The sequence below is a fragment of the Miniopterus natalensis genome, chromosome 5, assembly GCF_054644295.1.
Source record: "Miniopterus natalensis isolate mMinNat1 chromosome 5, mMinNat1.hap1, whole genome shotgun sequence".
Classification (NCBI taxonomy): Eukaryota; Metazoa; Chordata; class Mammalia; order Chiroptera; family Miniopteridae; genus Miniopterus; species Miniopterus natalensis.
This window is the reverse complement of record NC_142085.1, coordinates 54,637,269-54,665,227: the sequence shown is the minus strand read 5'-3', so window position 1 is coordinate 54,665,227 and position 27,959 is coordinate 54,637,269.

The following is a 27,959-nucleotide window of genomic DNA, read 5'->3' as shown; positions in this document are numbered from 1 at the left end:
CCCTTTGGTGCAGGGGATGACACTCAACCAACTGAGCCACACTGGCTAGGGCCAGAGTTTATTCTTGTATTATTATTTATTAATTATTGTATTATTTATTTATATTTCAACTGTAGGCCTACTTTTGCCCCACCCTGTATAGAGGGTTCAATACTATTTGTGGTTTCAGACATCCTCTGGGGGTCTTGGAATATATCGCCTGTGGATAAGGGGGGACCACTGTATTTGAAAAAAAAAAAATTCAATTTTATACTTTAAAATGGTACATTTTATGATACATGAATTACAACTCTATTTCTAAAATATAAAATATAATATTACTTATGTTGGTAAAACCAGATAATAAGACTTAATAAGCTCATCCTAGGAAACATGAGCAGAAACAGGCCTTATGATGCTCTTTTTGGTGCTTCTGTTATTAAGCAATCGTGTTAAGCTGCTGCTGGTGTGTTCAGAGGATCTCCTCAGATACAAATCCTCCACTCCATTCAAATCATTAAGCCCGGCCCTACCCCATCTCTAAGCAGGGCTCCAATAAATTCACCCCTGGGCCCCTATGCTAAGGAGTGTGGTCAGCCACTTATCAACTCCCCTGCCCTCTGGTGTCAGTGTCTTGGGAGCATGTCCACTGTGGTGACTGAGAGGCAGAGACTGTTTCCCCTTTGTGGGGCAAAATGAGGCCTCCTTGGAGCCTGGGTCAGTTGACTGTCCCCGAGGGAACTGAGTAGATGCTACCTTCTCTCATTTTTACCCTCACGGACACCAGAATGGTATGTCTGCCTTGAATGCCGCCACTCATCTCAGCCAGGTGAAACCTTTCTCCCCACATTCCCATGTGGATCAGGGCCGTGGGAAACCTGATGGGAATGTTCGTACCCTCAGGAATGGCCATGTGGCAAGGAAGATGAAAGTCACTGCAAGTCCCAGCCCACTGAGCAGATGCTTATCTTTTGTTTTGGCTTCTAGGAAGAACATTCTCTGAAATGAATAATCCTGTGTATCCAGGTATTTAAGCTTCTGATAGCAGAAGAGAAAATTTCCTCTTTATGTTTGGGGAATTAAAGTTGGAACAATATCCTGAGTTCTTCTAAAACTATTTCCCTTCAGGGACAAACATAAATTACAAACTGGAATCAAAGATTTAGAACACCATTGGAATGTATAGATTTCAGTTCCCACTGAAACCAATCTGTTAATTCTCATTTTTACATGTTTCCTAAGCCTGCCTTTTCTTAACTAGACCTATATCTTTTCTGGATTCTTCCTATTCAAATTTCTTCCTTCCTCCTCATCTCTAAACAAAGGAGAAACAAGAAGTCTAAAATGATTTACTTGCTACTGTTATTGACCTCTGGTCTTTTCCCTCTTTCAATATTGTATATTTGAAGAGTGAATTGGTGAAGTTAACCTTAGTCTCAATGACTAATAATACTTACCTTCCTCTCAAAGATGATGTGAGAATTAACACCTTATAAGTAATGCTCACAGGAAAAAAAGTTAGTTGCCTAGATATTAAACGATCGTTTAGGAAATATGTATTGAGCTCTTTATCTAGAGGTTATTAGGCTGTCTGAGAAACCACACTTCATCATGATTTGCTCCTAACGCTTATTTATAAGGCAGAGTTTTTCAGAATATCTATCTTGGCTCAACCAAGACTCGACATAGTAAGTAAACAACTGAGTCAGAAATAATTGGCCATGAAGAATGTTTTATAATTCAGACTAATTAAAATATATAAACTATGATTCAGTTGCCTTCGGGATTACATTCAATAAAAGAGGTGTACTCCACCTATTTATTTTTACTTTTTAAAAAGCACTTTGAATCATTGACCTCTCTTTTTTTTTGGTCAAGATGCATGAAAGCCAAGAGAGCTGAAATCTGGTTTGCACAACCAGCATATAAACTCAGGGTCTAAATCACTGCTTCCTTCCTTTTGCTGTTCTCATTTCTCACCATACTTTAGAGTACTTTCTTCCTTGTCTCACAAAAGAAAACATGGTTTTCACCTGTTGACTTGTGTTTTATGAAAACCCCCCACTTTGCTCTACTCATGACAGAACACTTTCCTGTAGTTAATATTTAGTGTGGTCCCATCATAAGAAAGTGACTTTTAAAAAGCTAGCTTGGGAAGCTGGCTTATCGGGCAACACATTGTCATTAAAATTCTCACCTATCCAGAGAGCTTTGTGTCCCTAAGTAAAGCCTGGCGCTTTTAAATGACAATTCAATTTACAAGAAAAGTTTTTGCTTGGCATTTTCAAACCCTCAGCTTTTACCCTAAATTGTGATTATTTCACAACTCATCTCACTCTCTGAACCTATTGCCTACACCAAGGGCTTTTTTTCTGTGAATTCCTAAAGGCCTAGTTAACAATGTCTCCATCCCTGTAAAAAGTTTAGCATCAACTAGGGACCAATGAGTCATCATTGTTAACAAGTATTAACGGTAGAGTTGATTTATGATTTTTATCCTGGGGTCAGTTCTAAATGGAACTGTATCTACATGATGCCACAATCAACATTTGAAGAGTTTAGTAAGTTAGTTGATTCTTTGGTTATGTTCTCTGGAATTTTTTTTTTTTCTCAAGGGTAAATGCTTCGCATAGATCATACAAATTATCTTTTTCAGCATGAGGTGAGTCCTATTAGTCCTAATCTTTTAAAAAATTATTTCTGGAAGATAATAAGATTGCGATAGTGTTATGCTATTCTTGCAATTTCAAGAATGGCTGCTCTAGAAAAGTGATACACCAATAAAAGTGAGAAAAATGTACTGTAAAAGTTATAAGTTTTTCAGATGTCACCAAATGAGAATAATGACTTTAGTCACAATGTTCTGCCCCCTCCCATTTTGCTTTTAAATTTAAAGTCCCTCTCCCTCTTCTAGCCAAAGTATCATTTTTCCATTTATTTTGTGCTTTTGAACATGATAGTAGGATTTCATGTATAGCTTTTACAAACTACTTAAATAAAAAAAATTTTTTAGCTCTACAAATACAGAAGCAAAGGCTGAGTGGTTATGTTTCTTGAGATCTTTCTTGTGGGCCCAGAATGTTTTAAAATAAAATTCTCAAAAGAAAACTAGTTCTTTAGTTATGAAAAAAATTGGAAGACCGGAATGACTGAATATTTACTTATCCAGAAGTAGTTCAAGAAAGAGCTGGGTTTTTTGTTCAATTTTATTTTGCAGAGGATTTGAAATGGAATTCAAACCATAAAAGAAATTTTTTTTTAATATTTCAGAAATGAATCATTGATATATTAAAAGAGTGAATTTAGAAATGTCAGGAAATCAAGATTATTAATAGAAAAATTAAAATCAAATATTATGTAGAATTTATATACATGTAGAGCTTTAAATTTTATAAACTCTTTTTATATATTAATTCACTCCATTCTCACAACTTCCTTGTGGGGTAATGGGACAAAATTTCTCTCTTAGGAATGAGAAAACTGACTTTTGGGGAGGCTAAATAATTTGCCTACCCATCATTGCATGGCTGGTACCTTATTGAAGTGGGACTTGAACATGTATCTTCTAATTCTTGGGAGTGGTTGTTCTGTGCTTTAGAAATGAAGATAAAACTTCTGCAATGCCATTAGCTGATTTCAGGGAAATCAGAAGATAAAGAAAGGCAATATTTCCCCCTAGCCAGTTTGGCTCTGTGGTTAGAGTGTCAGCCTACGTACTGAAGGATCCCAGGTTCGATTCCGGCCAAGGGCACCTGCCTCAATTGCAGGCCCCAGTTGAGATGCATGCGGGAGGCAACCAATGGATGTGTCTCTCGTGCTCTCTCTTTTTTTTCTCTCTCTATCTCTCTTCCTTCCACCCTCTCTGACAAGCAATGGAAAAAATAGCCTCTGATGAAGATGAAAAAAAAAGGGTGGTTTCTCCAAGAAAGGAAATATTTCTAACAGTTTGATCTAAGATAAATTGCTGTCTTTATATCTTATCTTGGATACCACAGGCACTTGGGTGAATGAAAATACATTGATCCACACATCTGGCTATTCTAGTCACCTGGTTGTATTAATTTTGGCCAGGGGAAGAGAGACCTGCTTTTAGAGCTTTATTGGATTGTCTTAAGTCACCTCTGGGGTATCATTCCTGTCACTTCTAGCCTAGTGCTTTCTCTTCTTTCAGGTATAATTCTATGGTTACATCTCATTCTCAGTAAGTGTGTAGAGGAAACGGAATGGGTGGGCAGTGATGGTAAGAGAGAGTGGGTGTTGGGGAAGCAATAAGACTATAAGCCCAGGGCACAGCTCAACTGCATGGAAGATAGAGAACTACTCTCTTCCTAAAACTCAACCTCTCTAAAACATTGAGTTTGGGGCCAAAGAATTGCTGGATTGAAAATGGAGAAATGGTCATAGGAGGACCAAGGTAAAACAAATGTTCTCATTGGTTTACCTGTCCCCAAAATTAGCACTCACGCAAGCTAGATGAATAGGGGCTTTTTTGCATAGTTACACTGACTGTCTGTGCTTTCCTCTTAACCTAAAGGAATTTAACAATATGAATGAAAACAGATGAGAGAATTCTGAGGTTGGTAAAGGTGTTCACTTAGCTCAAGGATGGGTTTCAGATAGGAAATGGAAGGGATAAAGAAGCAGATCTTATTGAAAGCAAAGTAACTTGAGCATCTTTCCCAGGGGAGACCCTCCATTTCTAGGGCATATTAAACTCACAGGGGTGCCATGAAAAAAAGTAATATACCAAATTTTTTCATAAACTGTAGAGAATGAAATTTTACTACATCTTTTTAGCTGCAGGAGCTCTTCCGAAAACCTTGAGAGATCATCTGGACCAGGGGCTTTAGTTAGAGAGTTTCAGAAACCCCAAACATAAAGGAACCAGCAATTCCTAGAAGGAAACAGCTGTGGGGGGAAGCAGGGATTGCCCCCACTCAAACGCTAATGAAAACCGAGAGCTCCAGTGGCTTCTGTTTGACAAGGGGATTGTCACTGTCGACAGGGATGACTGGCAGGGTGGAAAAATGAGGAGCATAAAGCTTTCGCAGAAAGACTTCAGAGGAAATTTGACACCATCCAAACCACAGGTGTGAAGGTAAGTGAAACCAGTAAGTAAAAGTTGGTGTAGTTTTTCAGGGCCTGACACTACATACTTTTAGTTCAAAATTCAGGAGTTTGAGTGGATCATGTGAGAGAAATGTATCCTGCAGGACTTACTACAGCTCTAAGAAGACAGGCTAGCTTCTCCCTCCACCAGCTTGGCCTGTTTCAAATTCCAGGTTGCAATGGGTTTTCTAACCCAGCTCTCAGTGGTCATTTATTGATTGTCTGAACTTAGTTTATGTGTAGACATAAAAAAATATTTTGATACATGGTTCTTGCCTTCAAGGATTATAAGTACATAATCAAATTTTTTAAAAGTCCAGAGGATATAATGAATTCAGTCTGAAGATATATTATTCTCCAATAGAACAAAAAGAAAAAGAAAAACATAAATGCCAAGTAAGTATAAACATTAAGTTTTATAGGAATTTAGAGGTGGGAGCTGGAGTAGTTGGAGAAGTCTTTTGGAAGAGTTGGAAGTTGAGTTACATCTTTAAGGCTGAGTAGAATTCAGACAGCCTGGGTGAGGATGGGTGGGGATGAGGGAAGAAATGGAGGGACACTTCCGAAGGGGCAAAGAAGCTACTGGAGCAAAGAGATAGGAATTCAATTTAAGAACCCTGAGATGCACCATCTAAGAAACCAAATGGTGCCAATAGTAACAATTATTTTTGTTTAGCTCTTGCAGCTAAACATTCAGGTTTGCTGAGGATACAAACAGATCAGTGTTTTAAATGAGGTGGGCTGACCTGAAGTGGAGAATAGAATGGGCTCTGGGGGCACTGCACCTCATGCTGAACACTGGTTTTGCCATTCTTTAGCACCATGGCCTCTAAGAAGTTCACCTCTTCATGCCTCAGGCTCCTCATTTTTAATTGGAGATAATATTAGAGTCTAATTCATGCGCTGTTGTGAGGTTTAAAAGAGATAAAATATTTAATATGTTTATCATAGTACTTGGCCCAATAAATCTTAACTATTATTTTATATTCACATAATCATAAATAATATTAACTACAATAATGATAATAAAATTTCAGAGCCAAGTAACATCGTGAATTCTTAATGAGCATAGAGGAGATTATCTGTAAAGAGTGGGTCTTCAGAACCAACTATTTTATTTTAATCTCCAAGAGAGATGGAGAAAAGAAAGCAATAGCTTTTTGTTTCCTCTAACCCTCCCCCCAAGTCCAAGATTCCTTAAGTGGTCATGTGGATCCCACCACAGGCCTCTGCTTGGGTCCATGTCGCTTCCCCTGGTGCCGAGGGGGAAGGCACTGCCTTCACAAGGATTATGGTTCCAACTCAAGCAAAGATGGAGCAGAATTTCTGTTATGCTACGGGAAGCTCAATAACCAGTGCTCTCTAATTATAATTCACATTAAGTTGTTTATTTCTTTCTTCTCATTTTAGCAGGGTAAGCAAGTCGAGGCAGGCCACTTTCTAGTAGATTGTGAGGAGATAGATCGTAACATTAGCTTGACTTGTGGGTCTGATGTGGAGAGAAAAGAGTCAAAAGGAAATATTCTTGTGGCTTTCTATATGACTGAAGGCAGCTAGTCTGTTGTTTGCTAGAGCAGCCAATTAAGAAGAGTAACATTCTGGCCACCAAATGTTAATAGGCTCAAGTGGAAGTGTGGTGACCAAAGTTGAGTCATAACTTGAGAGGAAACCAGTTTTACCCATGTTTTTTTGTTCTTTAGTGGAGACCTTTAGTAAGCCCTTCGAAGACAGTGGCTTCCTACAGAGGAGAGCGATAGTAACCGTTGGCCGCAGCAAATGGTTGTTCTCACTCTTGTGTCGGAACAAGAATCAATTATGAGAAGCCTGGGTTTGGCTCGCTTTTGGTGTGGTTAATGTTGGTGGGAAGGGTAATTACAGGTTTCTTCATTTATTAATGCACTGGGTCTAAGATAGACCCTTAGGACCTTCAATTGTTGTGACTGTACTGGTCTGGCTAGCTCTGTCCAAGTTGTTGACAGAACTCAAACCACCCCCTGTATGCCTAAGAGAGAGTCTTTACAAAGCCCTTCTCTGTTTATCTTGGGGTCATGTGAGGGATCCTCTCGTGTCTTATAATGTGAAGCCTGGGTGACCTAGCACCATTCCTGAAGAGTGACCTAAGACATGGGATGTTTGGCGATTTCTTCAGGGCATTTTTACCAGATAATAGGAATACAGAGGACCTCTGTTTCAATACTAGAACCTGCATCTTTGTCCCAGATTTATTCTCAGGGATGAGTGGTAATCTGAACTCTTCAAACTTTAGGAAGAGCGCAGTGTCCATGCAAGAGTAAATAAGCAATTTGGACCAATTCTACTATGGATAAAATTGAGTTTTATAGGAACTGAGATGAATAATCTCTAACACTCCTCCACCCCAAATTAAAAAAAATAGTGCTCATATTGTCATATTAGCACAGGTTTGGCCTCATTGGTTTTGTCACTCTAACACTAGTTGGTGGTATTTGCCTAATTTGCAGATATTCTCAGTTCAAAAATTTCCATGCCCAGTTATCTTTCTTATGAAAATAAATCTTGTCCAGTAATCTGTTTCAATTAGTTTACTGAATAAAGCATTGTTTGAAATACAAGTTGTCATTTTCCACTTGGTTCAAACTCAGATTCAGGATATAGATTGAGACCTAAGTAATTCTTTCCTTTGAGGAGCTCCCTGGTAGCACTCATGCAGGCCAGAAATTAATACCTGTCCTTCACAAAGGGGCCTCCTTCCAGTGTGGCAGTGCCAGTAAGCACATAGGTAGACTCTTATTTCTAGGAACACTTGCACATCTCTCCTCTGGTCAGGCAGCAAACTAATCTCTCAAAGAGAAACACTGGAAAGCAATACCACTCCACAGTGTCTTCTTTGTGCTGTCCTGTGAGAGGCTGTTCTGTAGCCAGCCTCCAGGGATCTGCTAGGTGCTCTCTGTAAACCAATTGGTGGTTTACTGATCATTCTTTATATGAGTCAGATATTCCTTTCAGCAGCCAAAGTTCACATTACCAGCAAAATCCATCTGGTGCTCTGCTTTCCTATTAGAAGACACCTGTAGACCTCTATCCACCTAAGAAGAAAAATCCATGTGAGTAATGCGTTGGGTTCCACAAAATAAAATCTAAAAAATAAGACAAGCAAGTGGGCTTTCTCCTTCTGTTATCTGAGTCAACTCAAAGTTGACAAGATGGTCAATAGGGAAGCCTAGAGATTTTGCAAAGGGCAACCACGTGCATTGCAGGTTCTGTCCCCCAGTCAAGAAGGGTGACAGGAAATATTTTCCTAACCAGGTATTTCACAGCCTAGGGCACGATGAGTGCAGTTTTCATGCTGCCTCTGCTCATAAATAAGGCCTCCTCAGTTCCAAGTAGAGTTTGCTCTTCTTCTTGAAGTAAAAATAGACCTAAAAAAATTCTTCCTGCCCAGCCAGTCGTGGCTCAGCGGTTGAGCATAGACCTAAGATCCAGGAGATCGCAGTTCAGCTCCTGGTCAGGGCACATGCCTGGGTTGGGGGCTCAATCCCAGGTCGGGGGCGTGCGGGAGGGAGCCAATCAGTGACTTTTTCATCATTGATGTTTCAGTCTCTCTCTCCCTCTCTCTCTCCCTCTCCCTTCCTCTCTTTGAAATCAATAAAGATATATATATATTTTTAATTCTTCCTCATTGTAGTGGTAAGAGATAAACAACTCTCTGAAGCAAAAATTATCTAAATAATCTCTATAAAAGACCTTCTCTAGTTATTCCACTCTGGTTCTGACGTAAAAATGCATCAAAATTAAAAAGAAAAGTCTCAACTCAAGTTTTACCAATAAATCATCTTTGCCAGAGAAGCTGATGTGAGGGAAAAGTACAAAGCCAAGTGTGAGATCAACTGTAAGAATTCCACTGAGAATTTTTCATGTTCTTTCACTCTGGCCAATAGTTTTAAATGTGTAAAGCTGTTGTATCTCATTATGAGCTGTTGTCTCTCTGCATCACTCCCATCTTTCTACACTCTGCTTTGGGATGCTGAGTGCCTACAAAATACATTTCTTTCTGTTGCTACTATTTTCTTGTTAGGTACTGCCTAAAGGGGATGCATGAGGGAGATTGCATGTCTGGAGGAGAGAAATTTCATTTTCCTCCCTGCTACATCTGAGTCCAGTTTTGCTGGATGTTCCTCTCAATATCACCCAGCCACACTTCTTCACCCAAGCAGTGACAGTTTGTTCCAGTAGCAGCCATTAATACCAGTTTGCAATTTTTCCAAAGCTTGCAGGACTAGTTTTATGGAGTCCCCTCAGAGACACTGTGTCAGCTGGCAGCATCCCCTCCTTCGAAGTCTGGGTCAACCTCACAGGTCCCTCCACTGGCCTTAGATACACCAGCACCGGCCAGCTGCGACCTCCCCTGGGATGTCTAAGTGTGGCCTTCACAGGGTTATGCTCCAGGGATGGAGACCACTGCTCCCTCCTCAGACATTTGAGTGACAGACTCATTGGGTCCCTTTCTCCAAGCTTCTGTTTTTGATAATTCTCATCTCTTCCTTCTGTTCCCCAGTGCTACAGGTGACAACTGTCTTCTCTTTCCATGATAACTTAGTGTTTCCTTTGTGCATGTTCAGTAATTAATGCCTAGTAAGTAATTCTGTGCATCCTTCATATTAAATTCTCTCCATTGGTATAATTTTATCTCTTGACTGATGAAATAGGAGTCTTTTACTTTATTTCACAGCTTTCTCACTTGGACATTAACTAGATCTTACAAGGAATACCTGGAGCCAACCTGAGAATAGCATGCTTTGGTGGGGAATGTCTTGTTGCTATTCATCCCCTGTGCCTGAAAACCAGGGTTAGTTATGAGTTATCCGGGGCCCAAGAAAGATGTGAGAGGCCTACTTACTAGCTGAGTTAGCCTTTTCAAGGCATGAATTGGGGAAAATCTTTTCATTTTTAATTGATAAGGAAGACTTATGGAAGCTCTATTTTCTCAATCAAAGACAATGGAAAACTAAAATGTCAGAGGGCTTCTTTCCACTCTAGGCACCGAATGTTATGGCAATAAGAGATCCAAAAGATTTACAGCATTAGGCAAGGGGGAAAGGTTAATGGGTTTACGTGACATAATTGAAGTTCTCAATGTTAGAAACCCCTTTTATAAGCTGAGACACCTAAAGGCTTGGCCTATATCCATACCTGTTAGCCGTCTTCATCACTACTATGTGTGTATAGTGAAGGATTGAATGAATCATAGACATATGATCACTGCATGGAAAAAAATGTGTTATGCCCAGCATACTCTTTTCCGTAAAGAACCCATCATTGGGAAATACAAACATGTAGAAACAGGCCACAAAAGATGCTGCAAATTATCCTTATTATCGACTCATTCGTGCAGGAAAGTTTTAAAAGGTAATAAGGTCCTAGGTCCTTAAAGTTGGCACTTTAGTTTCACTATTTTTAGAGTAAAGCATATAGGGCTGGATATCCACTGTGCATCTAAGCGTTTAGTTTGGGCTTTAATTACCTTTCAATTTGATAGGCATTTCAAATCATGCTGTCACCTGTTCCCAGGTTTTCCACTGCAGGTTTCCGTCTCAGACTACCTCATTAAAATAAATTAAAACAAATAGGATTATCCAAGTGAGATGTCACTAACGCTGTTATAAAGTAAGAATGTTTTGGCACCATTTAATAAAGCTACAATTCTAAGCTATAAATTTAATCCATGGAAATTCAAATGACATCTCAACTCATTAGTTCTTCTGTTCCGTATTTGTGCCTACACTTGGGATGAGTGATTATGTACTTCTGTACACTCACTGCATCATAAGGGTCATTGTTTTCTCTAATGAACAGTGATGCAATTCTATGATTCCATTACTCTTGTTTGTCAAGTAGCCTGTTTATTGTCATTTCTGAGCACAGTGAATAATCCTGTAATTTAAATATAGGTATGCCTGCACCCAAGTCAAACCTCTACCTTTCAAGCCAGTTTTTCTAAAGTTGCTTTCTAATTTGTTGGGGAAAGGGTTGTGCTAAAAACCTAGATAAACTGTGTGCATACTTTACTAGAGCTTCAAACCATAGGTACTTGTTTGAAGTTCAGTATACCTTTTATAGGACGTAGCCTACTCACCTGAGAGAGAGAGGAACCACAGTAGAGATGAACTGTCAGAAGTAGACATGGTGAAATACCAGAAGAAAAGCGTAGGAACAACAACAAAAAGCACAGCCTGACTCAGGAGCACGCTAAATACAACATAGGTGAGTTGATAGAAGCTGTGAAATGACCTTTAGACTGCAGTTTAAAGTTTGGTATGTAACCCAGCATGGTGCAACCACTGTGTGTGATGGCATGGTGCACAACTGTATCCCCCCAGCGTTTCATCTGGCCGTTCTTCAGCCAGATGTACAGGAAACTGAGAATCAAAGCGACCAATGTGGTCACATGTAAACAGCACATCTGACACTGGGGGAGCGTCAGCTTTTTAAGCACAGGACTCACCACCAGGGTGACAGACTCTAAGGAGTGAACAGAAAAAAATGATGATTTCTGAGAACTTAGAACATATGCTGAAGCCATGGTAGAGAAAAGCTTGTTGGCAGTGTAAAAAACTCCCATTTAGGTCTAATAGTCATCTGGGAATAAAGCTATGTTCTATGGCTCTTTCTTTAAGTAGCTTCTTCCTTGTAAGTGACCATGTGATGGTGTTTCTGCCTTCCCAGTGCTGGGAGATTTAATACCTTCCTCTCCATTGGATGGTCCCCAAGTGGTTGCGTCTTAAATAAAGTTTTCATCATTACCACTTGGGATATTGAGTAGGATGAATCTAATAAGGAAATGGAGAAACTCAGGTAGAAGTGAGAAAGCATATAGGGTCACAAATGTCCTTTAGTTGGCTCTTACTAGCTGCGTGATATTAGGCAAACCACCTACCATCTTTGAGGCTTAATATTTTCATCCTAAAGCTAAGTATAAAACACCTATTTCATAAAGTGTCTGGGCTGATTGACATGAGATAAATATTATAATGCTTTAAACACAGTGCCTGGCATGTGCTAGGTGCTCAGGGAATGTTAATTCCCCATCCAGTCCCTTCCACTTTCTATTTTAATCCTCACAGAGGATATGTGTATCCATTTTAGAGAGAGGAGCACGCACACACACACACACACACACACACACACACACAGAAGGGAGAGAGTGAGAGCGAGACATCTGTGTGAGGGAGAAACATCGATTGTTTGCCTCCCTACATGCCCTGACTGCGGATCAAACCCACAACCTAAGTATGTACCCTGACCTGGAATCAAATTCACAACCTTTTGGTGTACAGGATGACGCTCTAACCAACTGAGCCACCTGGCCAGGGCTCCCTTCCCTTCATTATGCTTTCAAGCATCTTAGCAGTCTTGAAACTTACTGGCTTGAAAATGATAGAACCATGTAACATATGTAGAAATTTTAGTTTATAGCTATCTTGTTGACCAGGTTAGTTGAAGTCATGGTGGAATGGTTTGGTTCTGGAAAATGTTGGGAAGCCTGCAAGGGAATCAAGAGTTCATCTGTCTACCTGAGAAATGCACTCCAGTTCCTGCTTCCTGTAGGTCAGAACCCAGAACTGAAAGAACTTAAAGATAATGGGAGTTGGAACGAGTGAAAAGAATGATGTGATTCTGGAACAAACACATCTATACTACCTGAGCCAGAACAGAATATTCAGATTCACCCTAAGCTAGGTCTGTATCCCTATGGGCAACTTTGGAAATTATGGTGTTCCCAAGGGCTTTAGAGTTAATATCAAATCCCTGGCATTATATGACCATGAGTAGGATAACTATACGTCCTGAATTTCCCAGGATGGCCCAATATTATTATGTTCTCTCAGCGCAATTATTAATAATCCCCCTTTTGTTCCCCAAGTCTCAAGCTTGAATTATATATAATATGGTTTTCATTGCCCTGGGGTACTTGAAAGGCTCTAAGCTTCCAAGTATAAGTCAATAATCAAAAGAGTCTATATTGGCCCCCAGTATTCAGCTATTATTGTCAGTGCTCCTGATATAGCTTCTAATAAACATACATTTTCAGGAAGCTCATCCTTGAATAACACCTGAGTGTGTAGTAAAAAATGATTGGGGACACCTCCATCAATGAATGGTTTTAGATTTTTATAATTTGCTTATTTGGGGGCCATAATTTACATAACTGGCTCATTTATTTTTTCTCTTTTTCTCAAACTATATATTTTTTCACATACTCCTAAGCTCTCCATTCAACTGATTTCTCTTTTTGTCCCTGAGCACTTATACACGTTAAATTACCATAGTCTTACATGTCTTGATATCTGATAGGAGATGCTTTCCCTCACCCAACTTTTTTCTTGTTTGTTAAAAACTGCTTGACTGTACTTGCAAATTTATATATAATATGTTCTTTACTGGAATGTCAAGTGGCAGACTCTTATTTACACTTTGCAAAGTAGGAATATCAAAGCCCCATAAAATTTCCTTCTACCAGTCTAACCTGTTCCATCTTAGGCTCTCGGATTTAACTGTACACCTGGATTGATTTTTCATATGTTTATACATGTTATGGATGGGTGGTGAGATGTGCTCTTCTTTGGTGACAAGTGTTATGAAATAAAATTTTCTTCTAATTCCAAGCAGACTATTAACATGATGGTACAATCAAGACATTCATGGAAACTTAATGACAAAAACATTCCAAGAACTGCAGAAGGGCACTTCCCTCATCTTTTCATCCCACACCCATTAAAATGAAAAATCCTTTTGGCACAGCTAGAATCGAGGTAGAATGAGTGGTTGGATTGTACCAGGCTATAAAGGGTCTTCCCCCCCCTTTAAATTAGTACAAACTGTGCTATTAAATGCATATGAAAATTAGTGGCGTTTACAGCCATTGTCATGATGTTTTTAAAAAAGCCTTCACATTAATAGAGAAGAAAGTGTTTATGTTTAACAAGTCCATCTTTAAAATGTTTCACAAATTGGAAGAACCTTAAAATTTCTGAAGTGTCAGGATAAGCCGAAGATGAGACTCTTGGGGTGCCGAGTTGTGCCCAGTATTAGATCTTTTCCTAAGCCCTAGCAGTATTCATGCCAAGCTTTCCAAGCTGAATTTATTGGGTATGATGGTATATTTAAGAAGAGCTCTACCTATCTGTGGATTTCCCTATGAAATCTGCAGATCTCAATATAAATAATGGGTTTGGATGTACTACAGATGTGGGCTGAGAGTCAGCAGATGCAGGTTGAATGTGCATATGATCTTAATCAAAACACATATGTAAAACTGCCCTTCCATTATCATCATGGGGACAATGCTGGCTAGGACATAGGTTTTTGTAGGACAGAGATGGGTGTTTCTATTTGGATAATTCACTTGAAACACAATATATTCATTATCTTACTTGGATGCTCCAGATCTCCATATTTCCAACAAACCAAGAATCTTACCACTCCACTCACCTCAGCCTCCTACAAAAAAATCCTGACAATGGAGTGAGTTGAGAACTTTCGTCCATAGTCTGTAACCTCACCTCCAGAAGGGAGAATTAAGATACTGTTATGACAGCCTAGAGTCTCTACCCAGCAAGTCAATTAATACAAAAGCCCTCATTTTTATATCATATTCCCACATTTCTTATCCGAAGGGCTCTCCAGAGTAGGCCTGCACACACATGCACAGAGGAGGGATCCTCAGTTGTTCTTCCTCCGTTGTCTTCTTTGCTAAGGGCTGGAAGCCCTAGGCTGGTTTTGTGATCTCTCTTTTTCTATGTCCTATTTATGGTATACATTTAAAAATTCAACCCAAAGATAATGAACACTTTCTATGTGCCAGTCTCTGCTCTAAATGCTTGAGACACACCATTGAACCATGCAAATATCTTTGCCATTGCGTGACTAACCTTCTAGCTACTTCCCTGAGGTTCCTGCCCCACCACAAGGAACAGGCAGAAGAAGGCTGAAATCCAAGTTAGCATTATCCTAGCAAAGGTAGGTTTACACATCTTAGTCTAAAATCTTAATTGAGGAACAACTGGAATTCAGGCATATTGACACATAGTTATATTTTTTATTTTTTTTAACTTAAAGGAAATAACATGAGTCTATTTTTAGTTTTTATTTATTATTTTGTTGTCATATTTATCTATGCTATTTCCCTTTGGTAGTTTGGACATTAGTCATTATTGCAAAGGCCATGCCTTTTGTACTTTATGTCATATGTTGGTGACAGCTGCTATAAAACTTAGATTTTAATTCCTCTGCAAGAATAGCAGGGCAGAAACTGTCAGATTATATCACAGTTTCAGTTGATGTGGAATAAACTCTCATGCCCTTTTCACCTTAATGCCATAATGCATTTGGGGAGAGGGAGGTTGTTTCACTGAAAATATTTTTATTTCACACTTCCTCTCAAAGGACAGTTTAATTAGGTACACAATTCTAGGTTTACAGTTACTTTCTTTAACATTATTTTCTTTCTCAATCAACATTTCCTATTCATTTCTTAATAACAGGCCCAGTTTCCACTAGATATTCAGATTTCCCCAATTTCTTCTAAAGTGTCTTTTTACAGTTGGTTTATTTGAATTATGTTCTAAACAAGATCAACACATTGCATTTGATTATTAACTTTCATAAGTTCCTTTCAGACTCAAACATTATTCTCCTTTTAATTGAGATATAATTGACACATAACATACTAGTTTCAGGTATATAATATAATGATTCAATATTTATATACACTGTAAAGTGATCACCACAACCTAGTTACCATCTGTCACCATACAAAGTTACAAAAAATTTTTTTCTTTGATGAGAACTTTTAATATTCTCCTTTATTATGCCATTCTTTCTATTAAAAAAAAAAATCCTTTATCATATGGAATGCCCTCATATTCTGGATTTGGTGGATTGCTTCCTAGTAGTGTCTTTTAACTTGTATCTCTAACCTCTGTAATTCCTGTAAACTTACAATTAGACCTTGAGGCTTGATTGATTCAGACTAAGGGTTTTTTTGGTGTGTGTGTAGAGGGGAGGAGTAACAAGAATGTTGCATGGGTAGATACTGTGTGTGTCTTATTGCTTCACATCAAGAAGCACAAAATGTCTGATTATCACACTTTTAAAGGTACTGAAACTGGCCAGGTCAGTGAGTTTAGGTAATGTCGACCCATTCCCTCTGTTATAAAATTCCGATAGACTAGAGGAAGTTATTTCTTCAAGTATTTTTCTGAATATATAAGTAACATGTATTTCTTTCAAAAATACAAATATGTACTAAAAGGAATATAAAAATTATCTTCACTCCTACCCTCCAAATTATACACACACACACACACACACACACACACATGCTTTTTTCAGTTAACAGAAACTAATAACAGTGTTTAGATGCACTTGTGCTATGCAACAAGTAGAAAACAAAGAGCCTCCTTGGCAGAGGTCTTATGATCATCAGATTTCTCTAGTTTCCTGGTAGGATGTCAACCACTTATTTACTCTGCAGACCTCCAAAGTAACATAAAATATACACCCTCTAGGCCCATGTTATCACTGCTACAGTTTACTGAAGAGATTTCAGATAACTTAGGCTGTGAAACAATCTGTATCTTCTGCTACTCCAAAAGGTTTTAAGATGTATCCATGAATCAAGTTTATTTTTCTCCTAAAGCATCTGGTGGCCCAAAGAAGCTAATGGTCAGATGTTAAATATGCAACCAAAAATGTGGCTCAATATTATGCTAAATCCAAAAGCAGGATCATTGGCAGATAATCTGAAAATCTATATATTTAAACTGTATAAAACCCAGTAACCCCATGTAGCAAGCCTACATGTTCTGATACCCAAAACGTCAATATTTGGCTATGGGACTGAAAAATCCATGGAAATATTGCAAAAGATGTTCTATGGGTGAAGTGGGTGTCCTAGTAACATTTGTTTTGAAAATATTCAAGTCTGCGGCCATACTACCCTGAACGCGCCCGATCTCGTCTGAAAATATTCGAAGCTTGAATCAGCTCTGTCCTGCTATGGTATAGAACTAGAGGTTTATATGTGCCTGTGAGCAGAGGTCTACCCAGAGCCTCTAGTTTATTTTTGTTAATTGAGGTTAAAATAATTCAGCTTAGAGACCAATAATTCTATAAAACAATCAAGAAGATAGATTAAAATGTGTTCATGTTATTTTATTATAAAATGTACTGTGAATTCTAGGAGAGACAATAGCTTTTGCATTATAGTGAAATAAAGAGAGGATTGACTTTTAAAAGTTTCTTTGGCTAGCCAAATGCCAAACACCAATGCTTCAAAGGCAGGCTGTTCTGTTTTCTGTGTCATGGCCCTGGGTATTGAGATTTATTCTGGAAAGATGAAAGATGCTTAGGGCCCACTTCTGATGTTGCTTGTGGCCACATAGACTGGCCCATGCCCCTGCCTGAAAAGAAGTCTACAGTAGAAGGCAGCTTTGATACCTGTGCTTGAGCCCATCTTGAGCAAAACCCTGACTTCTGGCATGCCAGAAGCCCTTCTGCCTCCTTCAGGAGAAGACAGGATAAAATTTAATGCACTAGAGAACACTGATAATGCTTCTCTGGTTTCTTGATTTAATGTCAACACTCCCCCCTCCCCCCATCTACTCCACAAAGCTCCAAAGCATCATCAAATACACAACCTCTATAGCCTTGTTGTCACTGCTTGAGTTTACTGGAGATCTTTCAGATGACTTAAGTTGAGAAAGCACTCTATAATTCTGCTACTCCAGACGGTTTTAAGATCTAGCCTAGAATCAAGTTTGTTCCCTCTTTCCCTCTTCGCTCCCTAGAGACTCCATGTTGAAAGCACTCTAGTGGAAGCTCTTAAAAAACTGTTTTCACTGAGCTGCTCTTTAAAGTTATGCTTTTGGTTTTAACACTTTAAGAAGGTGAGAGAGAGGAGGGATAGGGGGATAGCCATGTGCAAACTGCTTCTGATTTGTTATAAATTGTTGTCAGGATATTGTCCACAAGTCACCAATGGAAGGCTACTCTTGAACATTTTTTTTGGGGGGGGGGAGTTGAGAGTTAGGATAAACAAAAAGGCTTTTCTTACAAAACTGAAATTTCTCCTTTGTAATAAGTAGAGTGTGTTAGCCCAGCTGCTATGACAAAGATAACCCAGAATACAGTGGCTTAAATAAGAAAGAAGTTTATTATTTTTTTGTGTAATACACTATAGGTAGGTGGTCCAGAGCTGGTAGGAGGCTCTGTCATCATCAAATACAGCTTCTGTCTTTGGGTTCAAAGTGATTGCTCCAAAGAACATAGGATAAAGAATCTCAGAAGTGGCATGCTTGTGCTCATCTCCCATTGTCTAGAAATTAGTTCCATGCCTGTTTTTGAGGGAGGATGAGAAGAACTTGACTATTAAAAGAGAAAAGGGACATAGATATTGGAGATAAATAGAGTTTCTGCCGGAACTTACCTCCCTGGCCACCCAAATATCCATGTGTACCCTTCTTTCCACACATAGAACATTCTCCACTAGGCTTAAAGACCAGAATCTCTGCATAATGTACAATCCTCTCCATCAAGTTTAGACCTAAATCCCGTGACCTGGTGACCTAGAAATTAAGGGACAAGTTATCTTAGGCCTCACCTTGTACCCAAAAAACTTTACAATAATTTTATTGTAGATAACAACAATAACAACTGCCATTTAGATAAGTGAACAATTATGAACATACAGCAGCCACTGGCCCATAGTAACTGTCAAACACCACTGACAGGAATTGCAAACTCTGTGTCCTGTCTCTGCAGGGGCTCCTGGGTTAGACTGGGATGCTGGGAGCAACTCCCCTGTGGATTGTCCTCCCTGGTCCTTTGGGAGTTTTCTTGTCCTTTATCCTTGATGACCATATATGAAGTGGGCATAGCGTAGCTGGTTGCTTGCTGGTAAAGGTTTAGGAGTCTGGGTATTACTTTAAGTTTTAGATAGCCACATATTTTTGCAGGCCAGGCTTGTGGTTTCTTTGGCAATACAATTCCATTATAACATAACAGACCTGTAGCCTACTTGCCTTTTGTCAGTTCCAGATGCTAGTAAACACTGCCAGAGATCTCATCTATCCATAATTCTTAAGCCGGAAGATTCTGTTCTTTCATTTCCTGGTCTTCATGCTGAACATGCCTCTTCCATATTACTTGATACTCCCTAGACACCATCGGAAACAAGAGGTTTGAGTGAGAAGGCAACGACCTGAATCTTTACCTTGGGTGTGGGCCCATTGTCTACTAAGGAACACTCAGTATGAAGCTCTGAGAAAGGCTCGATGTTACAGTCTCGTCTCTCAGTATATCTGGTTGTATAAAAAGCAGTTGTGTTTTTCAAACGTATGAATTTAACAGACTTTACTTCAATTTAGATTGGAGGCTGCAGGCAACAGAGAGTCTCCCTGTTTGCAAGGTCACTGGCTATAACCTAAGTTGACACCCTTGTAAGGCTTTGCTAAGATTGCCAGTTACCAGTCATCTATCACTGCTGATAGTTTTTACCAGATGTCTACCATGACATGACAAGGGTCAACAGCTTTACAGGTTACATCTTCATTTTAATGCCTGTTCCTGACCATTTAAGGCATTGTCACCTACTTTAGGGTTTCTATTTTAACTACAGGTCTACTTCTAGATATCAATTTCTGTATTGGGAGGGTAACAATCTAAACTGATGAAACAAAAAGATGCAAAACTGTGGTAGTTTCAACAAAGTAATAGCCCAAAGGTCAGCCATCTAAGGCTAGTACAGAGATTCTGCTGCCTTGAACACAGCCTTTCCGGGTTTATACCCCAGCTCCTACTCTCATATCTGCATGCTATCACTTGGCCATTACACTAAAGAGTATTACTTGTGAGTTGCACATATGTATCCTATTGGCTAGGAGTTCATCACATAGCTGGATTAGCTGTAAGGAAAATGTGAAACATTATTTTAGAAAAAACTAGACATTGGTGAACAGTTCCCACTACAGAATTGAATTGTCTTGTTTTTCTTTTGCCCAGGCAATCAGGAAGCTCAAAGTCAAATTTCTAGCATTTATGTACATATTTTAAATTAACTATTAAATTTAAAACATTTTCTAAGTATTTTTCTTTCCAGCATCTTGATTTTATGTTTTGATTTTCTTAAACTCTTTATACATATATACTTTATTGTAAGCTGAATCAAGTCTTTTTCACAAAGGGCTATGGTATACATAAACAGTAAATGTGAATATGAATAATTATTGGCCAATAAGGAACATTCAGCTTCAGTTTCCCATCTGTGATGGGAAATGTCAGTCATCTCAAATACATCAAGATTGAGCTTCGTTTAATTTGCATTGTGATGACCTACCTAACATATTACATGATATTCTACCACAAAAACTTCATTCGTTGGCTAAAGATTTATGTACTAAACTGTAAATAGTCTTGGGAGGAGAAATCATTTAAAATAGTATCATTCTTCACTGCTGTAGTGAAAATTAGCTAAACAGATGGGGTTCATTGTAATAGTTGCTAAGAGGGGATGGATCTGAGGAAATGTGATACAAGACCAATGAGCATTAATTCCGGACAGGGTGGGAAGCTCTAGAACGGGTAAAAGTGGACACTACAGAAGGCAACACAGTATCTGGATGGCTTACTGAGAAACACTAGGACAGTGGAGGTGAGGGGAGGTGGGGGAGGAGCTTGATGATCATGAACATTTATTGTGTACTTACCTGTGCCAAACAACTTTTAAGGGCTTATGCATTACCCCATTTAATACTAAGAGGCCCTAGAAGTCAAACAGGAGAAGAGAGATTTATCTGTGCCAGGAAACTGTGTACAACTTCTAACCCTGCCTTGCCCTAGTTTACCAAGAGCTTTCACAGAGGAGTACTGTTGTGTAGGTTGGGTAAAGATGACAAAACAGTGCCCCAAGAAAGCAGGTAATATGTAAGTGGCAGAGCTGAGACCCCAACCTGCATCTTTTTCTCCGACTCATCTCAGTACACCACACCCTGCCTCCTAATTTTGCATCATTTCACAGTTGGTTTCACATCTAAAAACAAAGTCTGAGGATGTTTTTAAGTGGGGGCATGGCATAAAAGGTTTTGTTAATGGAGGAGAGGTCCTCATTCCCAGCTGTCACTTGAGGGAGTGAAAATTCTTCAGATATTCCAAGAAAAAGAATTTTCTGAGACTTGCACAAGAGAATGCGGGATTTTTATTTCTGTGGGATCCAACCCCTGAGTTTTAAAGGTTTCATTCCCTCAGTACGGCCAAGGAGGAAGTCCCATTTTGCCTTCAGCAGAGCTAAAATCAAAATTAGTATCCAGAATTTCCCTTCCATGTATGCACAGTCCAATACAGAATCAGGCTAACTTAATTTGTGTTTCCCCATTGCAGTCCATTGGTCCATTGCATGTGGGGTCCTCAGGCCTACATGGCTACAGAGGAAACACGGGCAAACACAAGGAAGCCAAGAGCGAGCCAAGAGCACAAGAGAAAGAACTCGTTTGTTTAGGAGATTATGTATTCCCAAATTTTCATGCACTTGCAGTGGCCACACCCATTCTGCCCAATTCATGGTTCCCCAGGCTTGACTGACAGGCAAGTACCTTCCCTAGTCACCCCAGTTTCACTGCACATGTGTCTATATTGCTTCGTCCAGTCCCTTCCCACAGTGTTTTGCAGGGAATAGGCTGGTATTTCCCTGGGGAGTGCAAAGTTGCAGCTTCCTGGTGAAGCTGCCCAAATGACATGCCTATGTCTGGCCTTCCCTTTGCTTCTTTCCTATTATTAATAACTAGCTAATTACAATAGTATCAGTTTCAGCATGAGAACATCATAAATACTTCACTTCAAAAGTTGAAAAAGATATTACTCATGGTGGCTGAAGTGTTAGGTCTTCTATTTAGGCCAAACCACCCTTGCACTTGTTCTCTCCATCTAGGGAACATTTTTTCTTTCCCTTCTTGATGGGCTTCTTTAAAAAATATATATTGATTTCAGGGAGAGGAAGCAAGAGAGAGAGAAACATCAATGATGAGAAAGTCATTGATGGGCTGCCTCCCACATGCCCCCTACCAGGGAGTGAGTCTGCGTCCCAGGCATGTGCCCTGATAGGAATCAAACTGAGATCAATCTTAGATCATAGGTTGACGCTCAACCGCTGAACCACACTGGCCAGGCTTGAGGGGCTTCTTACCTGTATCCTATCGATATTTCTAAATCTTGCCCTCCAAGCATTGCCCCTAGCTTTTCCCCACTACTGCTTAAATCAGACCATCCTTGGCTTCTGCCTGGGAAGTGGCAATAGGTTCCCAATTGGTTCCACTGCCTAGAGGCTCATTTCTCTTTCATCCAAGCAGGATACCAATTGGTCTTGCTAAAACACAAGTCTAATTCTTCTTCAAACCCTCAATAACTCTCCATAAGCTACAAAATGAAATCTAAGCCTTTCTGCAGGGCATGTAAAGTCTTCAAGAGCTGCATCCTATTTTTCTATCTCTGAGCTTTATCTCCTGCTGTTCTTTCATCCATTGTTCCTTTCTTCCAACCTTCCCTTCCCCCATTACTTTGTCTGGTATGCTCTTATCTCCAAATTCTGTCTATAATCCTGTATAATCTCTATCATCTATTCACCACATTTTTCTGAGTGCCCTTAATGGAGGTCAATTCCACGTACATTGAGACTATAGAGAAAGGCACATCTAGTTTGCCTAGGGAAATCTGCATGGAAGAGTATAATGCATGTGCTGAGCCTTGAAAGATGAGGAAAAGCCTGTTACATGAAGCCTTCCTTGACCCCTAAGTGTCAGTAAGTCCTATCTCTTTCCTGTATTACACTGTTGCCTGGTACATTGACTCATTTGTTTCTCCTGGTGGACAGTGAGCTCCATTAGTGTAGAGACCACATTGTAGTCCTGACAGTGCTGAGTATAGTGCTAGTGCTTTGTAGGCCTCAATAAACTTGTTAAATTAGACTGAATCAGAGTAGCCCAAGGCCACTGAGCTCATTAGTGGCCTGTCTTAGAAGTGGCACCCCATCCTTAGGAAGACTGAGCCTGGAGTCTTGACCTCATTAGCACCCTATTCCAACCTAACCTGCCAACTGGCTCTAACTTTCCCAGTGTTAACACTACACATCAGCATGTTTGAACTAAGTACATGCACATCAAGTATCAACATGGCATGCGGATATGTAGTATACGGAAACTAAACTCATTTTACTCACCAAATTTACAGCCCTCTTAAACCTCCTGGGTTAGTTTTGAATCAAACCCAGATTTTTTTTAGTGTTTCAGTTCATTTTCTTTTGGCAAACATATCTTCCTGTTGTTAAGAAGAAAGCCTTTACAAAGATTATTTAAAAGTTTAACTGGTTTCTTGACTATCAGCTTGCTCTTATAATATAGGATTTTAAGGGTATGAGTGTAAATGAATGAGAAACACATGGATTAATCCTCCTAGAATCTTCTGGCTGTTTAAAAATTTGGAAGAGATAGTTGAGGGGAAAAATATAGTTGAGATTCCTTCAGATTCCAAATGTAGAACATTTTAAGATATTTTATGAGCTCAAAGTATAACTTTGAAAGCCTGTAGGAATATCATTTCATTAATATCTATTTAGTAAGTAGTTATCACAAGTGAAGTCTCACTCCTTAGTCTACAAGTCCCATTAAAGCAAATTGGCTGTTTCTACGTGTGATCCAACTGGTAACAAAGAGAAGCTTTCTTTCAAGTTCAGTGTAGCAGCCCTGGGGGGATTGGGGCCCTAAATGTTGTTTCCTTAGGAGTGCTGGTTATGGGGAGGCATGGGACACTCAAGTGAAAGGAAAGCAACACAGGGGTCCAAGCTGTCTCTTTAATGGAAACTCTTGTTTTCATTATGAAACTACTGTCTCATTTGGCACTAGTTGAGTACAGGCTGGGAACAGCAGGGTAATTGCAGGTCACGATGATCTAGTAGGATTACTTAGTTTGTATAAACATGTTCCAAGTCCAGCTATGTTTCAGTTAAGCTGCACACAGAGGAATACCAAAGTGGGCCAACCTTGGTTCAGTGTCACAAACTGTTTATTTGTACAAAAGATCCCTAGAAGTCTGCTAATCTAGGAGATAGCCATTTTAGGGAATTAAAGGAGCCCTCTCTATAGTGGTTATTTTAAAATCAGATTAAATCAGACCCTTGAGAAAGCAGGGTAGAAAGTAATCCCATGTGGAATCTGTTGTGAAACAAGGACAGTGGATCTTTTGAAAGAATTTTCCTATCACAAATGTATATTGATTTCACTTGTTGAGGAATATGAACGATTAGGTGTACGGGGTTGTGGTTTACACATTTTGGTAAGAATGATGTTTATGTAGTGCACTCCTTCTGTCTCTGAAGTGCTTCTCTTCTTGCCTGTTGAGAAATAGTTGTCTTCCTGGGGTTCAAGTGTGTATTCATGAAGCTCCTTTTGCATTTTGATGTCTCTAATGTAAACCACAAGTGGAAGCTACACTGGGTATTGTTCACTAAACATTAATTGAGCACTTCCTGTGGGACAGGAACTGAGTTAGGGACTGGATACATAGATGATAGGAATAGATGATAGGCAAAACAATTAACATCTTCAAGAAGATTATAGTCTGGGACTGTAGGGGAGAGGGAGGGAAGATATAGACACAAGGTTAGGGACAAAGAGCTAGGTGAGTACAAACTCCACAGGGAAGGAAGTAACTCACTTTGGGGAGATCAAAGTGATTGATTTCCCAGGGGAGACGATTTTGAGGTAGGTCTTAAGGGAAAGTTGTTTGGTAGGTGATCAATGGTACCAACGGAAGAACAGATAGGTTGGAAGATTAATAGGAAAAGAAATTTGTCCAAACAGGCTCAATAGGATTTACTTGCAATTGGTATCCTTTGTGTCTCCTATTTGAAGAATGGCTTGGTTTCTGTCTTCTTTATTTCTCTAATACTCTGCTTCTCATTTGTCACTTTTACTTTTCTACCTCATCTCCTTTGACAATCTTGATTCAATTCAACCCAGGATTTATTGACATCTTATAATTTTCAGTTCTGTATGGGCCCTGTGGGAGATACAAGAGGAGAAAAACCCTGTGCCACCCCTCCCAGAGCATGTTCTTCAAGGCTTGTGTTGGCATGTCTTTGGCATCCTCATTGCACTGCTTTAGAAACAGGTTGATGAAGATCATCCTCTAGTCTTTGAAAGCCATCCAAATTGACAATTGATAGTGCAGCCTTTTCTCAGATAGGTTAGTGAAAATGTGAAAAATATGCTAAGCATGGAAGTTGAAGTTTCCAGTGTAAACTGTTATTGAAGCTGAAGATGATGCAATAGAAATCCTTTCTCATGACAAACACCATCCTAGGAGTGGGACCACAAGCTGGTTCAATTGTCTTTCACATGTTTTAGGACAGACACAATTTTTCCAAGCTCTGAAATTGTCTATTATAGGAATACATGTCTAGGGGAGATATAACTAGATTTTCCTGGCACTAACCTGTCTTGAGCTATAGGATAAGAATCCCTAAGACATAACTTAAAAAACCTACAATGTTGAATGAATTGTCTCTATACTTCTTAGTGCTTAATTGCTTTTATTTTACTGGTAGATCAAAGAAGAGAAATACTAGCCTAGTTATTATTTTGACTCAGTAGAATTTGATATCTCAGAAAAAAGTGACATGAATATAAAAATCCTAAAATAAATTCATTAGCACTCACTGCTCTCCTCTCTCTTGAGGAATAAAAACTATATTTAGGAAAGTGCTTGTATTTTGTATACCTGGAAAATCTTGTAAAATAGAAAGGAAAAAGTTATGCCATGGCCATTAAGATCAAGGGAGATAACACTGGGTCTGTAAGTACTAGAATGGAAGTGATACTGAGGACTTCTTATCACCTGCTCAGGACATCAAACTGTCCTTCTCACCTTAGACATGCAATACAGAAGCCAAGAGCACTTTCACTGCAGCACTTGGCATTTGAATTGCTCAAACTGACTTTCAGAATTCTCAGGAGCTAAACACTCTCTTGAATCCCAATGTTTTTCTTCCAGGAACCAAATTGAGTCAACAAGAAAATACATATTAAACTATTTAACAAGTCATATGACTACACTTTAATACTAACTATAAAAACAAGAGGCCTAATCTCTTGGATTCATTTGTTTGGGTTCTTTTGATTTTTGGTTTTTTGTTTTCTACATTCCAGTCATTTCAGCGTTTACCAAATGACTAATATTCTTTGGAAACATCAGTTTATGCTGAACCCAGGACCTTTCACTTAGGCCAAGGATGCTTGTGATTTTCCAGGTATTTCTGTGAGGCGAGCTGACCCAATCACATAAAGCTCTGTATGGTCTGCAAATTATTTTCTTCTTTGCTCTTTCATTTGATCCTTAAAACTGACCCACGAAGTAGGACAGAAGGGTTTTATTATTCATGCTTCACGCACGGAGGAAGGAGACTCAGAGAGGCTAATTTGGACTTCATTATACTCATTGAAACCTTCATAAGCAGCAGAGCTGATGCTCACAACTAAGTTTCCTCTTTCCAGTTTCAGAATTGTTCTTCCTGCACAGGAGGCAGTGTAGAGGAAAGGCATGGGCTAGGTGTGAATCCCTGCCCTGCCAATGACTGGCTGCCTAACCTGGGTATTTTCCCAGAGACAAGACTTTTTGGAGATGCCAGGGTTCCAGGCAGGAGGATGATCTGTTGCTTCTTCAGATTGGTAGTGTCTAAATGTTTATCTTTATTTAGTGAGGGCATAGAGAAACCGATTTTCTAATAACAAATATTCAACATTTTATAAAACAATATGTCCATCCCCTTGTTCTATGGCTCCAGCTCCTCTATGTCAAAAACATTAATGACCATCAACTTTATCCAAGATCCGGTGGAGAAACTTAAGGAGGAGCGTGAGGAGGAGGCCACAGGCAGAGCACACAGTGCGTTGCTGAGAAAGACCCTTCAGATACACCCCGCTCCCAAGTCTCTTCTTTCTCTCTCTCCTTTTCTTCTTCAGGGATCAACCTCCCAGCTTAGATACGCCGTTCTCAAGTCTTATACCTACTGAAATCTCTCTCCCTTTCTTAGCAAAGTTAACTATGTCTCTAAACTAGCAACCTTCTCCCATGGAATAATATAAATCTTTAATTAGGTCAAACATCATTTCACTGAGAAAAAATATTTTGTTGAGTTCAACAAATCAAAGATCCAGGCCTCAATACCAGACTCTAAATGAGGCAGTAAGGAAATTGTATATATATATAAATTTTTTCCTGTTATTTGATTATATTCAAATGAGGACTTAATACATGTGCTAAGCAGAAATGGGAGCAATATACATTTCACTAGTTGTGTAAGGAACCCTGAGATAAAGTTATTCTGACTTAACAAACAATAGATTCCAGATTTTAAATGTTTAAATTTATTTTTTTTCAACTCATTGGAAGATTTAAACATTCTAAAATAACCATGAAATATATAAAGCAAAATTGATAGGACTAAAGGGAGAAATTTACAAATGCAATATGCTTACTAGGAGATTTCACTACACCTTTCTTATTTTTTGAAGGTCAAACATCAAAATCTCAGTAAAAATATAGACTATTTGAGCAGCATAATATGCAGATCTAATAGATATATATACAGATCCTGAATGCAACAATTAGAGAATATATGTCCTTCTTAAGCATATGTGGGACAAGAAAACTTCAAATTAAGAGGGAAGAGGTGGTGGCAATATAGATAAGCATTAACTTGGTTCTCCTTTTAAACTTTTTCTTGATTTTGAGTGTTGCTAGAACTAAGTGAGGACAATGCCTATAATCACTACTTCTGAATCATCCTG